The sequence below is a fragment of the Procambarus clarkii genome, chromosome 22 (assembly GCF_040958095.1).
Source record: "Procambarus clarkii isolate CNS0578487 chromosome 22, FALCON_Pclarkii_2.0, whole genome shotgun sequence".
Classification (NCBI taxonomy): Eukaryota; Metazoa; Arthropoda; class Malacostraca; order Decapoda; family Cambaridae; genus Procambarus; species Procambarus clarkii.
In genome coordinates this window covers 1,294,173-1,310,930 of record NC_091171.1, presented here as the reverse complement: position 1 = coordinate 1,310,930, position 16,758 = coordinate 1,294,173, and positions in this window count along the sequence as shown.

The following is a 16,758-nucleotide window of genomic DNA, read 5'->3' as shown; positions in this document are numbered from 1 at the left end:
TCTGCATTTTTCGTCAAGCCACTGTCAATGTGAGAGAACTCGTGTCCAGCTTATAAGCCTATACTTGCATAAACCACAAGTGAAGATAAACAATCTTTGGACAACACCCACCAGTGGGACTCGAACCCAGAAAGCACAACTACCTTCCAGTAGCTGGCATAACTAGTATGCTTTAACCCACTACGCCATCAGACCTTACAAAAGAAGTAGATAGTTCGAGATATATATATCTCAAACATCTCTACCTCCCGAAGGCACCAGATGAGTGAGGGGTCAGTCTGCATTTTTCGTCAAGCCACTGTCAATGTGAGAGAACTGACGAAAAATGCAGACTGACCCCTCACTCATCTGGTGCCTTCGGGAGGTAGAGATGTTTGAGATATATATATCTCGAACTATCTACTTCTTTTGTAAGGTCTGATGGCGTAGTGGGTTAAAGCATACTAGTTATGCCAGCTACTGGAAGGTAGTTGTGCTTTCTGGGTTCGAGTCCCACTGGTGGGTGTTGTCCAAAGATTGTTTATCTTCACTTGTGGTTTATGCAAGTATAGGCTTATAAGCTGGACACGAGTTCTCTCACATTGACAGTGGCTTGACGAAAAATGCAGACTGACCCCTCACTCATCTGGTGCCTTCGGGAGGTAGAGATGTTTGAGATATATATATCTCGAACTATCTACTTCTTTTGTAAGGTCTGACGGCGTAGTGGGTTAAAGCATACTAGTTATGCCAGCTACTGGAAGGTAGTTGTGCTTTCTGGGTTCGAGTCCCACTGGTGGGTGTTGTCCAAAGATTGTTTATCTTCACTTGTGGTTTATGCAAGTATAGGCTTATAAGCTGGACACGAGTTCTCTCACATTGACAGTGGCTTGACGAAAAATGCAGACTGACCCCTCACTCATCTGGTGCCTTCGGGAGGTAGAGATGTTTGAGATATATATATCTCGAACTATCTACTTCTTTTGTAAGGTCTGATGGCGTAGTGGGTTAAAGCATACTAGTTATGCCAGCTACTGGAAGGTAGTTGTGCTTTCTGGGTTCGAGTCCCACTGGTGGGTGTTGTCCAAAGATTGTTTATCTTCACTTGTGGTTTATGCAAGTATAGGCTTATAAGCTGGACACGAGTTCTCTCACATTGACAGTGGCTTGACGAAAAATGCAGACTGACCCCTCACTCATCTGGTGCCTTCGGGAGGTAGAGATGTTTGAGATATATATATCTCGAACTATCTACTTCTTTTGTAAGGTCTGATGGCGTAGTGGGTTAAAGCATACTAGTTATGCCAGCTACTGGAAGGTAGTTGTGCTTTCTGGGTTCGAGTCCCACTGGTGGGTGTTGTCCAAAGATTGTTTATCTTCACTTGTGGTTTATGCAAGTATAGGCTTATAAGCTGGACACGAGTTCTCTCACATTGACAGTGGCTTGACGAAAAATGCAGACTGACCCCTCACTCATCTGGTGCCTTCGGGAGGTAGAGATGTTTGAGATATATATATCTCGAACTATCTACTTCTTTTGTAAGGTCTGATGGCGTAGTGGGTTAAAGCATACTAGTTATGCCAGCTACTGGAAGGTAGTTGTGCTTTCTGGGTTCGAGTCCCACTGGTGGGTGTTGTCCAAAGATTGTTTATCTTCACTTGTGGTTTATGCAAGTATAGGCTTATATATATATATATATATATATATATATATATATATATATATATATATATATAACACTTCTACTACATTCACCCGTCTAGCATTTAAGTAACATAGTCCCGAAGATGTGTAGGGGTACTGCACGTCCTTCCAGATCGTCGAAAGGACTCCTGCAAAGTTGAAGACTTTAGTCTTCAACTTCTGAAGACTTTTAAAAAAAAGAATTGAAGGTCACTCTAAACAAAGCAGATATTATTGCTGCCTACAGAGTAGGCAAAAAGAATTCATCAGGATCAGAACCAGCGGAAAATTCGCCTGATGCTGGCTTTCGAGTCCACGAAATCGCATCTTGTCCGGACAGCTGCATCTCAACGACAGGGAATCTACTTCAACGAGTGCTTGACTAGAAAAAGACAGCAATTCCTCTACCGCCTGCGTCAAATCCGTCATCAAAACCCAGATGCGATTCATCAGTGCTTCGTTAGAGATGGCTTGAGAAAGTGAGAAAGATTTCAGTAGGTAAAATGTTCACAATTGCTAATGAGGATAACCTCAACACTTTCCTCACCCAATGTGGTTTGTCTCACCTTATTATCACTCTCAATGAGTCAACATAATTAACCCCCTTGTCACCTAGTGTGGGCTAGGTATCCTAAGTCTTTTTGTTTCACTTTTTAAATTAATTTTTAATTTACTTTTTACTAGTCATTTATTGGACTTAAATAACTGAGTGCTTTAATATTTCTTTAGGTCTTATTAGTTATACGATCATAACTAAACTACTTATAGTTAATAATCCTTAGCTTAAATTTGCCTATGAATAAATTTGAATAAATTTATTCAACTTTTTTCCTTGATTTCATTTATTACCTAGGTTGCCTAGCTTCGCCATACTCCCTTACTCCATTGTACCCCTGGCTTTGCCTGTGTCTCAAAATGTAAATTATTACTTACAGTGTACCTGAGAGTACCTGTAAGTCCCTTGTAAGCTACCTCATTTTTCTTTTCTTTTTTTTTGTTCATTTTGTGTTTGTTTTGTATAGTCTTGTTTATATATTTTTCCCCCTTTTATATCAAAATTCTATTTTGTAATTGCCATTCTTGCATTGCTTTCCTACAACCAGCCTTTTTATGCAGACAAGTATAGACCCAGAACTAAACCTCTTATCCACTATCTATGACAATCATCACTTTAATGATCAAAATTGCAGATATTTTACGGTTTACGGCACATGATGTAAACAATGTATTAACACATAATCACAATATCTCTGTAATCAACTTGAAAGTTAGATCTCTAGGTAAACACTTCAATGATGTTAGTGCCTTGATTGAAACTATTGACAACAATTTTTTTTTATTGTACTTACTGAAACGTGGTTAAAAGAGGATACTACTCAACTCTTTAACATGTCTAACTAATCGGCAATTCATAACTGTCGTCAAATTCAGAGAGGTGGTGGTACTGCTCTTTACTACCACCAAGAGCTAACATGCTTAAAAGTAATTAGAACTAGAGACTGCTGTGGGGAGTATATCTTCGCCAGTTGTTTTGTGGTCAAGGGTTCCGAGTCTGTCCTGTCTGTGGGTGCAGTCTATAGAAATCCTAACACTGATGTGTCCGAATTCAACTCAAACCTTAGGAATCTAATACTAGATAACAGACTGAACAAAAACCATCTAATTATCGCAAGGGACTTTAATATTGACCTCTGCGAGCCTGAACACCCTACTGCTGTTAGCTTCCACAACTGTATGAATTCCTGCTTCCTCATACCCTTAATCACTAGACCTACTAGAATCACTGATAGTACTGCCACGACTCTAGATCACATCTGGACCAACATAACCTCTCCGTTTACTTCAGGTATAATCACCGATAGCACTATAGACCCCACATTTCTCTTAACTAATATTAACAAACCACCTCTTGAGACAAGGGAGTTAAGCTTTAGGCTGCACAATGAAACTGCTATAGACAATTTTATAACTGCTGCTGCTAATGTCAACTGGGAGTCCGAGTTAGGTAACATAGGGGACATCAACCTAGCAGTGCAATCTTTTCTTCAAAAAACTCTCAGCCTTTATAACACCCACTGTCCTATGCTTACGAAACAAGTCACAACCAAAAGGCTTAACAATCCTTGGCTTACAAAGGGAATACTTAAATCCATTAATAACAAAATGACCTTGAGAAGAAGTATAGGTTAGGAACCGTCTCCAAAGAATTCTCAAAGAATTACTCGTTATTGCTATCTAAAATAATTAGACAAGCCAAAACTAAATACTACGAAGATAAATTTACCCAAATAAAGAGCAACATTAAAAAACCTTGGAGCACAATTTCACAAATATTGGGATCAAAGAAGATTTTAAATAACAAACCAACACTCCTGTCCAACAACGATGGTCAGCTTTCAGCCTCTGATTTTGCTATTGAGTTCAATAGGTTCTTCTCTTCCATGGGGTCATCCCTTGCAAATGATATTCCATCTTCCACTACTGATGTTAAGGACTATCTTACAGGTAACTATCCACAGTCTCTGTACCTACAGCCTACTAATTTCACTGACGTTAATGAGATAATCCTTTCCCTTAAAACCAAGTGTAGTGCCCTTGAGGAAATACCAACTTTAATTTACAAAAAAGCCTCCAGAGCTTTAGCCTCTGCTATTGCATTGCTCTTCAACAAGTCACTTCAACTCCAAACCTTTCCAGATATTCTAAAAAAAAGCGAGAGTAACCCCTGTCCATAGATGTGGTGAGCTCACAGATGTTAACAACTACAGACCTATATCAATCCTGCCTAACTTGTAAAAATATTTGAAAAACTAATCTACAAGCAGCTTTACTCATATCTAGCCAGACACAATATACTTAGCTCTTGTCAATACGGCTTCAGACCCCAAAAAAGCACTAACGATGCACTTATTAGTATGATTAACTTGATTCATGCAGCTCTTGATAAAAATGAGTTCCCTGTTAGGTTATTTGTGGACCTGCGTAAGGCTTTTGACACTGTTAACCACCAACCAAAACCTTCTTCTTAAATTACATCATTATGGAGTCAGAGGACACTCCCTGCAATACCTCAAATCTTACCTTACTGACAGGCTCCAGTATGTTTCTGTGAATAATTCAATTTCTCCCACCCTACCCATCAACATCAGTGTTCCTCAGAGCAGCATACTTGGCCCTCTCCTCTTTCTCATCTACATTAATGACCTTCCAAATGCCTCCCAACACTTCAAACCAATTCTATTTGCTGGCGACACATCCTTCATTTACTCCAGTCCTGACCCCCTTGCTCTAAATGCCACAGTAAATACTGAGCTAAATAAAGTCCATCTTTGGCAAACTGCCAACAAACTCACCCTTAACATTGACAAAATTTTCTATATTCTGTTTGGCAATAAATCCTCTTATCAAATAAATCTCGGAATAAACAATACCCAAATTTGTAACAAAATAGATGGCAAATTCCTTGGCGTTCTCATTGACCACAAGCTGAATTTCCAGGGACACATTCTAAATATATAAAAAAGTATCAAAAACTGTTGGCATTCTTTCTAAGATCAGATATTATGTACAGGCCCTGCCCTGGTGACTCTCTATTACTCCCCTCATCTATCTATATCTCAACTATGGAATTTTTGTAAAATCTCTTGTATGTATGTACCTTTCCTGAATAAACATTTATTATTTTATTTTATTTAGAGTTCCAGACGGTTCCTGCATACCACCTTCTTGAGGGAGAGTTATTTCGGAGAAAGGTTCCCAATTAGGTGTTTCTAGGTTAGGTGGTTCGGGACGAAATAGTTTCGGATGAGGTGGTTCAGGATGAGGCAGGTTGGGGTTTACCCCAGCTTTCACAATCGCTGGGTGTTGCTGTTGAATGTTGAGATTGGAGTCCAAACTCTTGCAGCCCTCTGTGGTAATGGTTGCGAGATGTCTTAATTAATGATACAGTAGTAATCCTGCCATCTGGGAACTTGACAAGGGCGTATTCCGGATTCACGTCTACGACTTCAACCTCATCAACTAGAGGATAATTTTTGCTTTGCCGCACTGGACGTTTTAGGATAGGGCCTTTGTAAGCAAGTCACGTAGGTAGATTTCGCCCTGAAGTAGACCTTCTTGTATGCTGGAAGAATCGTTCATGTGGTGTACAATTTGTAGAGGTGCACAACAGTGATCGAATAGAGTGGAGTGCATCAGGAAGAACAACTTCCCATTGGGATACATCTAAGCCTCTCATCCTAAGAGCTGGCAGCACTGTTTTCCAAATAATCCATTGAACTTCTCAGCCTGGCCATTTCCTCTAGGGTTGTAAGGAGTTATACGGTTAGTTGCTACCCCCTTTTTTGAGTAGAAAATCTTTCAACTCCTCAGACATAAATGAAGTTCCCCTTTTAGAGTGTATATATGCAGGCATACCAAAGATCACGAGTAACTGTACCAGGCACTGAATTACTATACCTGTAGTCATATCTGAACAAGAGAATGCAAAAGGGACGCTAGAGAATTCATCTACAACAGTAAGAATATATATATTCCTTGAATGTGATGGAAGTGGTCCTTTAAAATCTATGTTGAGTCTTTCAAATTGCTGAGTAGCTTTAATCAAATGCCCAGAGCCAAACTTGTTCAGAGCATCAGAGCAAGAATTAGTCATCTTCTTCACTTCTTCCACAGAATAAGGCAGATTTCGACATCGGACAAAATGAGCCATACGAGACACTCCAGGGCGACACAAATTGCCATGCAATTCCTTAAGTTCATCCACACTGGTGGCACCACATACGCATGAGAATGCATCAACGAGTGTGTTCTTTTTACATGGGCGATATACAATGTCATAGTGGTAACAGGAGAGTTTGACTCGCCATCTAGCAATTTTATCATTTTTAATCTTACCAGCTGATTTAGAGTTAAACATAAAAGCAACGCTACGCTGGTCAGTTTCAAGCCGAAAATGGCGTCCAATGAGATAGTGTCGCCACTTCCTTAGGGATTCAACAATGGCATACGCTTCCTTCTCCGTTGATGAGTGCCTCTGATCACTATTTAAAAGTGTTCGGGTGAAGAAAGCTACTGGTTGTTCATGCCGGGTTAGGGTAGCGGCAACAGCATGATCTGAAGCGTCAGGTTCCAACGCGAAAGGAGCTGTTGGGTCGATTGCTCGAACCACCGCCTCAGCGATGTCTCGTTTCAATCCTTCAAACTCTTTCACAGCGGCAGCAGATAAGGAAAAATCATTGGCATGAAAGAGAGGACGGATCTTCTCAGAAAACCCCAGCACCCAACGGGAGTAATGTGCAAGCATTCCCATTGTTTTGCATAAAGAAGCTATGTTGCTTGGTAGTGGAAATTTTAACAGTGGCTCGAGGCGTTCCGGGTCAGGTCTAATTTTTCCTTCTTGTATAAAATAATCCAATAGCTTTATAGACCGGAGTCGAAAACTACACTTTTCAAGATTCAGTGTCAGGTTATACCTTCTCGCAACGTCCATAAAATGTTTCAGATTTTTATCACGATCTTCTTCAGAATCTCTACACACACAGACATCATTTACGTAAGCGAAGGTGCCCTCCACTCCTTTCTCGAGCATGCCATCATTTACTCTTCGAAAACTGGCCACTCCATTAGTGACCCCAAAAGGGATACGATTAAATTCAAAAAGCTTTCCACAAGCTTCAAAGGCTGTATAGGGATTTTCTCTCTGTTAGACCCACTTGAAGGTAAGCACTTCTCAAGTCTAGCGTGCTGTATACTTTAAATCTAGCAACATTATTCACAATCTCATCTATATGTGGTAAGAGGTTGGCATCCAGACTCGTGAATCGGTTGATTGTTTGTGAATAATCAACAACAATTCTTTTCTTGTGATGTTCTCCTTTAGTTACTAATATCTGGGCTCTCCACGGAGAATACCGGGTCTAATTATCTCTTCACGCAGCATCCGTGTGATTTCAGATTCAATAAAATCTTGTCAGCCTCAGAATAGCGTCTGAATTGTAATGCAATCTGCTTGCAGTCTGGTGCTAAATTACTGAAGAGGGATGGAGCCAGTACTTTGACGGCAGCTAATCCACATATTCTAAGGGGAGGTCTTTCTCCTCCAAAAGCCATCTCGAGCACAGAATAATTTCGTAAAAATGTATGGCCCAAAATCACATCAGCACACAAATCGGGTAACACTTTAAGATTCACAGCATGGTAAGTTTCTCCTTGCAGTTCCAAGTCTACAGAACATTGACCCAGGTATTTTGAAGAGAATGATACAGTAGCCATAGAAATTTCCCCATTGTCAGGATAAACCAGTAACGCATTCTGCTTGGCAATATTCTTATGAATAAAGTTCTCAGAGTTACCAGTGTCAATCAGTGCACTGACTGGAGTACTATTCATCTTAGAGCTAAGCACTGATTTATTGAGGTATGAGGGTGAAGTCCCAACTAAAGTAGCAAGCATAGCTGCGGAACGTTGGGTGCTTGAAGCACTGTTAGTCGGTTTCAAAGATCGGCAGACCTTAGCATAATGACCCTTTCTCTTGCAATTTATACACAGAGCTTCTCTAGCTGGACATCGACTGCCAGGATGTCGAGTGTGACCAAAAAGAAGCATTTTGAACCACTAGTTGTAGCTGCACAAACTGTTTCAACATTTTCGTCTACACTTTCTTGTCCTCCTGAGTCCTCCAGGTTTAATGAGAGTGTCATGGCAGCGTTTGTAGCCCCTGGCCGAGCATAAGAGGCAGAAAGTTTCTGTGCTATCTCTAGAGTGTGAGCCTGGTCAAAGGCTGAGTGTAAGTCTAAAGTTCTATTTTCGAGTAAGCGCTGCCTTATTGTGGCAGAACCTAGCCCATTAATGAAAGCATCTCTCACATAGTTATCACAAGCTTTTACAGCAGTCACTGCTCTAAACTGACAGTATTTAGCTAATAATTTTAATGCCTGAAGAAACTGATAAAGCGACTGACTGGGTTTTTGGCGTCGTGTTGCAAGCACATACCTTGCGAATACTTCATTCTTGGGCTTCACAAACAGTTCTGTTAGGGATTTTTCAGCCACATCATACGTAGTGCAGTCAGCTATGTAGTCGAACACACGTGGAGCAACGTAGTTTATTAAGAGACGCAGCTTGTCCACGGTGGGAGTAGTTTGTTGAACTGCTAGAGTGAAGTTTTGTATTGTCTTGAGCCAGTGACGCCATTCTTGAGCGGCGGTGGTGGAGTTTGGGCCAGTAGCAAATCACTAGGGCCGTAGGAACCGCTCCATGTTCATGGGCTGAATTATTTGATCAATAAAATGAGGTAAAGAAGAGCATTGCCAGACTTGTGACTTTATTGATCAAATAATTACAGTACAGTTACATCCTGCAGTGTTACGGACCCGAGCCCAGCGTCCGAGCACGGAGCGGTGACGACCGCGCCATCTGTGGGACAGCTCCCAAAACCCCCTCCAAATGGACGACGCCATCTAGTGAGGACGAGATATACCGGCCACAAGGGCTAGTTTCCCGTCCTAATCAGCTCATAACACAGCCGCTGCTGACCTCTGGTGAGGTGACGCTTAGACAGCAACGCCATTATGGAGTGGATAGGTGGGCGTTTGTGTCTAAGCCTGTAAGTGAGGTGCCCTAGAGTGTAACTAGTACTGATGACGTGTCTGATTACAGAGTCGACCTGGGACTGCTGAATCGGACTTTGGATCAGTCTACCCAAGGCAGCCGTAGAACCTCCACGCATTTGCCGCTGAAGCTGTGAGTCAACCCCCCCAGATGAACACTGTTGTGTTAGCCTGCCTCTGAAGTGGCAGAACCAGGGATTGTCGTACCCGGGGCTGACTAGTGGAGAAGACTAACCACTGGGGTGTTGTGGTGAGGAGAGTGATCTGTGGGATCACACGAGGCTCCTGCCTAGGGCTCGCTACCCTAGTATCGGTCGTGGAGTGGCCTAACCAGCGGAACTGATTGGAACCTGCCAGCTACAGGCTGGATTTGTGGTTGATGGCCTCCACGATGGTGCCCCCAGTGGAGCTGTGATTTGGCTGGTCTGTGGCCAGGGTAGACTCAAGAGAATCGAAGGATTCATCGTGAGGCCACAAGAGGACCAAGGGCTAAGCATCGTAGAGCACCGTGGAACACTCCGCGTCTTCAGAGGAAGACCATATTGTACATAATAGTGTTTATACCTCCCCCGTGTGATAATTTATATATTATTTATGGTGACAGTGATAATTATATATTTAAGTTTTTGCCTTTGTCTCCCTTCCCCTTTAATTTACTTGCGTTACAGAACACACCCCTTGAAAGCCACTACTAGCTTGGGGCCGGATACCCAAGCCTTACTAACATCAGAGAAAGAACCCAGTTGCGACCCAAGAGGGCCGTAACATGCAGTAACGCAAGAAATATAATATACATTTCTTATATTCAGTTTAAGCACTGTTTATTCACTATAACAATAAGTAAACTGCACATGACTAAAGCTAGAACAAATAGAAATTAAGCTAGTAGTTAACATTCCAACAACTTGTACACAAGCACGACACAGCTGCTCTGACAACACAAACAAAACAGTGAAGCGGGCATCCATCCGGTACAATAATATTTCCTCCCCGATACAATATATATATATATATATGCGAACAAGCCTGAATGGTCCCCAGGACATATGCAACTGAAAACTCACACCCCAGAAGTGACTCGAACCCATACTCCCAGAAGCAACGCAACTGGTATGTACAAGACGCCTTAATCCACTTAAGCACTTAAGCATTTTACCAAATCACCTCATTCTTTGGGGCACACGTGAGGAACACAAATGCGAACAAGCCTGAATGGTCCCCAGGACATATGCAACTGAAAACTCACACCCCAGAAGTGACTCGAACCCATACTCCCAGAAGCAACGCAACTGGTATGTACAAGACGCCTTAATCCACTTGACCATCACGACCGGACAAAATGAGGTGATAGCCGAGGCTATATGAACCACCCCACCGCCGGCACTCGGATAGTTATCTTGGGCATAGCATTTTACCAAATCACCTCATTCTTTGGGGCACACGTGAGGAACACAAATGCGAACAAGCCTGAATGGTCCCCAGGACATATGCAACTGAAAACTCACACCCCAGAAGTGACTCGAACCCATACTCCCAGAAGCAACGCAACTGGTATGTACAAGACGCCTTAATCCACTTGACCATCACGACCGGACAAAATGAGGTGATAGCCGAGGCTATATGAACCACCCCACCGCCGGCACTCGGATAGTTATCTTGGGCATAGCATTTTACCAAATCACCTCATTCTTTGGGGCACACGTGAGGAACACAAATGCGAACAAGCCTGAATGGTCCCCAGGACATATGCAACTGAAAACTCACACCCCAGAAGTGACTCGAACCCATACTCCCAGAAGCAACGCAACTGGTATGTACAAGACGCCTTAATCCACTTGACCATCACGACCGGACAAAATGAGGTGATAGCCGAGGCTATATGTCCTGGGGACCATTCAGGCTTGTTCGCTTTTGTGTTCCTCACGTGTGCCCCAAAGAATGAGGTGATTTGGTAAAATGCTATGCCCAAGATAACTATCCGAGTGCCGGCGGTGGGGTGGTTCATATAGCCTCGGCTATCACCTCATTTTGTCCGGTCGTGATGGTCAAGTGGATTAAGGCGTCTTGTACATACCAGTTGCGTTGCTTCTGGGAGTATGGGTTCGAGTCACTTCTGTGGTGTGAGTTTTCAGTTGCATATGTCCTGGGGACCATTCAGGCTTGTTCGCATTTGTGTTCCTCACGTGTGCCCCAAAGAATGAGGTGATTTGGTAAAATGCTATGCCCAAGATAACTATCCGAGTGCCGGCGGTGGGGTGGTTCATATAGCCTCGGCTATCACCTCATTTTGTCCGGTCGTGATGGTCAAGTGGATTAAGGCGTCTTGTACATACCAGTTGCGTTGCTTCTGGGAGTATGGGTTCGAGTCACTTCTGGGGTGTGAGTTTTCAGTTGCATATGTCCTGGGGACCATTCAGGCTTGTTCGCATTTGTGTTCCTCACGTGTGCCCCAAAGAATGAGGTGATTTGGTAAAATGCTATGCCCAAGATAACTATCCGAGTGCCGGCGGTGGGGTGGTTCATATAGCCTCGGCTATCACCTCATTTTGTCCGGTCGTGATGGTCAAGTGGATTAAGGCGTCTTGTACATACCAGTTGCGTTGCTTCTGGGAGTATGGGTTCGAGTCACTTCTGGGGTGTGAGTTTTCAGTTGCATATGTCCTGGGGACCATTCAGGCTTGTTCGCATTTGTGTTCCTCACGTGTGCCCCAAAGAATGAGGTGATTTGGTAAAATGCTATGCCCAAGATAACTATCCGAGTGCCGGCGGTGGGGTGGTTCATATAGCCTCGGCTATCACCTCATTTTGTCCGGTCGTGATGGTCAAGTGGATTAAGGCGTCTTGTACATACCAGTTGCATTGCTTCTGGGAGTATGGGTTCGAGTCACTTCTGGGGTGTGAGTTTTCAGTTGCATATGTCCTGGGGACCATTCAGGCTTGTTCGCATTTGTGTTCCTCACGTGTGCCCCAAAGAATGAGGTGATTTGGTAAAATGCTATGCCCAAGATAACTATCCGAGTGCCGGCGGTGGGGTGGTTCATATAGCCTCGGCTATCACCTCATTTTGTCCGGTCGTGATGGTCAAGTGGATTAAGGCGTCTTGTACATACCAGTTGCGTTGCTTCTGGGAGTATGGGTTCGAGTCACTTCTGGGGTGTGAGTTTTCAGTTGCATATGTCCTGGGGACCATTCAGGCTTGTTCGCATTTGTGTTCCTCACGTGTGCCCCAAAGAATGAGGTGATTTGGTAAAATGCTATGCCCAAGATAACTATCCGAGTGCCGGCGGTGGGGTGGTTCATATAGCCTCGGCTATCACCTCATTTTGTCCGGTCGTGATGGTCAAGTGGATTAAGGCGTCTTGTACATACCAGTTGCGTTGCTTCTGGGAGTATGGGTTCGAGTCACTTCTGGGGTGTGAGTTTTCAGTTGCATATGTCCTGGGGACCATTCAGGCTTGTTCGCATTTGTGTTCCTCACGTGTGCCCCAAAGAATGAGGTGATTTGGTAAAATGCTATGCCCAAGATAACTATCCGAGTGCCGGCGGTGGGGTGGTTCATATAGCCTCGGCTATCACCTCATTTTGTCCGGTCGTGATGGTCAAGTGGATTAAGGCGTCTTGTACATACCAGTTGCGTTGCTTCTGGGAGTATGGGTTCGAGTCACTTCTGGGGTGTGAGTTTTCAGTTGCATATGTCCTGGGGACCATTCAGGCTTGTTCGCATTTGTGTTCCTCACGTGTGCCCCAAAGAATGAGGTGATTTGGTAAAATGCTATGCCCAAGATAACTATCCGAGTGCCGGCGGTGGGGTGGTTCATATAGCCTCGGCTATCACCTCATTTTGTCCGGTCGTGATGGTCAAGTGGATTAAGGCGTCTTGTACATACCAGTTGCGTTGCTTCTGGGAGTATGGGTTCGAGTCACTTCTGGGGTGTGAGTTTTCAGTTGCATATGTCCTGGGGACCATTCAGGCTTGTTCGCATTTGTGTTCCTCACGTGTGCCCCAAAGAATGAGGTGATTTGGTAAAATGCTATGCCCAAGATAACTATCCGAGTGCCGGCGGTGGGGTGGTTCATATAGCCTCGGCTATCACCTCATTTTGTCCGGTCGTGATGGTCAAGTGGATTAAGGCGTCTTGTACATACCAGTTGCGTTGCTTCTGGGAGTATGGGTTCGAGTCACTTCTGGGGTGTGAGTTTTCAGTTGCATATGTCCTGGGGACCATTCAGGCTTGTTCGCATTTGTGTTCCTCACGTGTGCCCCAAAGAATGAGGTGATTTGGTAAAATGCTATGCCCAAGATAACTATCCGAGTGCCGGCGGTGGGGTGGTTCATATAGCCTCGGCTATCACCTCATTTTGTCCGGTCGTGATGGTCAAGTGGATTAAGGCGTCTTGTACATACCAGTTGCGTTGCTTCTGGGAGTATGGGTTCGAGTCACTTCTGGGGTGTGAGTTTTCAGTTGCATATGTCCTGGGGACCATTCAGGCTTGTTCGCATTTGTGTTCCTCACGTGTGCCCCAAAGAATGAGGTGATTTGGTAAAATGCTATGCCCAAGATAACTATCCGAGTGCCGGCGGTGGGGTGGTTCATATAGCCTCGGCTATCACCTCATTTTGTCCGGTCGTGATGGTCAAGTGGATTAAGGCGTCTTGTACATACCAGTTGCGTTGCTTCTGGGAGTATGGGTTCGAGTCACTTCTGGGGTGTGAGTTTTCAGTTGCATATGTCCTGGGGACCATTCAGGCTTGTTCGCATTTGTGTTCCTCACGTGTGCCCCAAAGAATGAGGTGATTTGGTAAAATGCTATGCCCAAGATAACTATCCGAGTGCCGGCGGTGGGGTGGTTCATATAGCCTCGGCTATCACCTCATTTTGTCCGGTCGTGATGGTCAAGTGGATTAAGGCGTCTTGTACATACCAGTTGCGTTGCTTCTGGGAGTATGGGTTCGAGTCACTTCTGGGGTGTGAGTTTTCAGTTGCATATGTCCTGGGGACCATTCAGGCTTGTTCGCATTTGTGTTCCTCACGTGTGCCCCAAAGAATGAGGTGATTTGGTAAAATGCTATGCCCAAGATAACTATCCGAGTGCCGGCGGTGGGGTGGTTCATATAGCCTCGGCTATCACCTCATTTTGTCCGGTCGTGATGGTCAAGTGGATTAAGGCGTCTTGTACATACCAGTTGCGTTGCTTCTGGGAGTATGGGTTCGAGTCACTTCTGGGGTGTGAGTTTTCAGTTATATATATATATATATATATATATATATATATATATATATATATATATATATATATATATATATATATATATATATATATATATATATATATAACACTTTTAGTACAGTGTTCAAAGGCTGATCGGATGGAATATAGTTGTTACTAATGTAACTGGGATATTGACACATGTGACAGAGGTCAATATCAATATAATAGCCTAATATTCTTGACTAGGCTATGCACTACCTCGTTTGGAGGTTAGGTTACCTACCAAATAATGGATAACTAATATTTGTGTAGAACTGAAATATTACTATTGAGATTCGTCTGGTTAGGTCATCAAAATCAACATTCGATGAGATAGTGACATTCAGTAGCACTCAAAGGATGCACGAGATAATGATAAATACAATTAATAATTACAGATCCCACCCTGCTTAGGGTCAGCACAATGGTAAATAATATATACACCAGTACTGTCTAGTACAGGACCAGTTGAAATAATTTCTACCTAGGAAAATGACTAAATATTTTAGGCTGCACTTGTACATGCCTCAGTACAATTAGTCTAAAAATATCCTACTTATTAGAGGTTGGCATAAATGTAAGTAATGGTGCTGTAAGATGAATAGAATAGTGCTATATTTTTGTGAATTTTTTATAATTTTTTATATATAGATGATATATGATATGTGCATTTATAAACACAAGTGAAAATTATCAGTACTGTATATACAACTAAGTTTGGCTGCTAGCCACAACCTTCTATGATGGTTGATAGTATTGACTAATTTGTTGACCACAGGGGTCCTGGACTCTCCTCACAAATGTACACCATCTGGGGAAAAGCTCTGTTGATATGGTCTAGCTGTAAAGTGAATATAAGTGGCTTCCAGCCTTACTCTTTTTCTCAGCCGAAAATTGATATATTTAGCAGAGCATTGAAAGTATTTAGTGTTTACTCCCCAACGGTTATCACTTCTCAGTTGGGGCCCCCTCCCCATCCGGCCCGTTGGCGTCGTGAGGGGGCTTGGTGGACGGCTGCCGGAGTGTGATGCTCCGTTGGGCAGTCCTCTGGCCTTGCACTCCTGCTGCTGTCTTCTCCAATTGTGCCGGATCGCTTTTCCTTTTCCTTATGTTTCGTTTTTCTCCCCCCTCTTCTCCTATCTGCTTGTCGTTTCCTGCCGACCTTTTGCTTGTTTTGGATTATTTCTTTGGACTTCTTCTATTTTGACGCCCGGGTGCTTGAGGAGGCATACTCTTGCACCCGTAGAACTGTAGTACCCAACGTCTCGAGCGAGGGGAACCTTTTATTGTCAATCCCCCTTTCGTCGCTGAACCCGATCTCGACGGACTGACGGTTCTTAAGGTGGCGTTTGTGGGGCGTATACTCACGACACACCCCTAGGGGGCCCCGGCATGATCGGCGATAGCTTCTTGTTGGGTGTCCTGCCTCTAATTGTGGCTCCATGGTGGGTATGGGGGCACATTCGTGGATGAATTTGTCACTTTTCGTCTGTCGTTGAATGTTTCCGTTGTACCCTCTCAGGCTCGTGGGGTGGGCGACCAAGCCCCCGAGTCGGCCTGTATTGGAAGACCAGGCTCTGTAGCTCCCGTTGCGTTGGGCCCGACCTTGCTCCTCCTTTGACCGTCCTGACTTCTTCCCCCAGCTCCCCTCCCTCCTCTGTGGTTGGGTCGAGCCTCCAGCCCCCGGTGGTGACCACTTCGTCCCCTGGTGTGGCTAAGTCTTTCGTTGTGACTACTGCGCCTTTTGACCCCTCTCTCTCTAGGGGTTCTCAACGCCGTTCGCGCCCCAGCCGCACTCGCTCGATTCCTTCCCGTGCTGATGCGTATCAGGCATTGTTTCGTCCTGCTTCATGGCCAAATACTTTGATCTCCTCCCTCTTGATTCTGCGCCTCCTGACGATTTCTCCCTCCATCGGCATCTTGTAGATTCCGTGGATGCGTGTGTTACTTTCAACCCCACTCGTCTCGGTACACGTGTCGTTGCTGCTCCTTCTCAGGATGCGGCTTCCCGCTTGGCTGCCTTATCTTGCCTTGGCGAGATCCCTGTTCGGGTCTCCAAGAACGTTCAGATGAATGCCAGTGTTGGCACTATTCTCCTCCCACCCCATGTTGCAACCGGTGTTCGGAATCTGCAGGATTGCTACAATGATATTCGGCATATCCTGATGCCCAAGGCCATTCTGTCCTCCAGGTTGACTCGTTTACTCGTCCCCCTCGTGGTCGTCGCCGTCAACC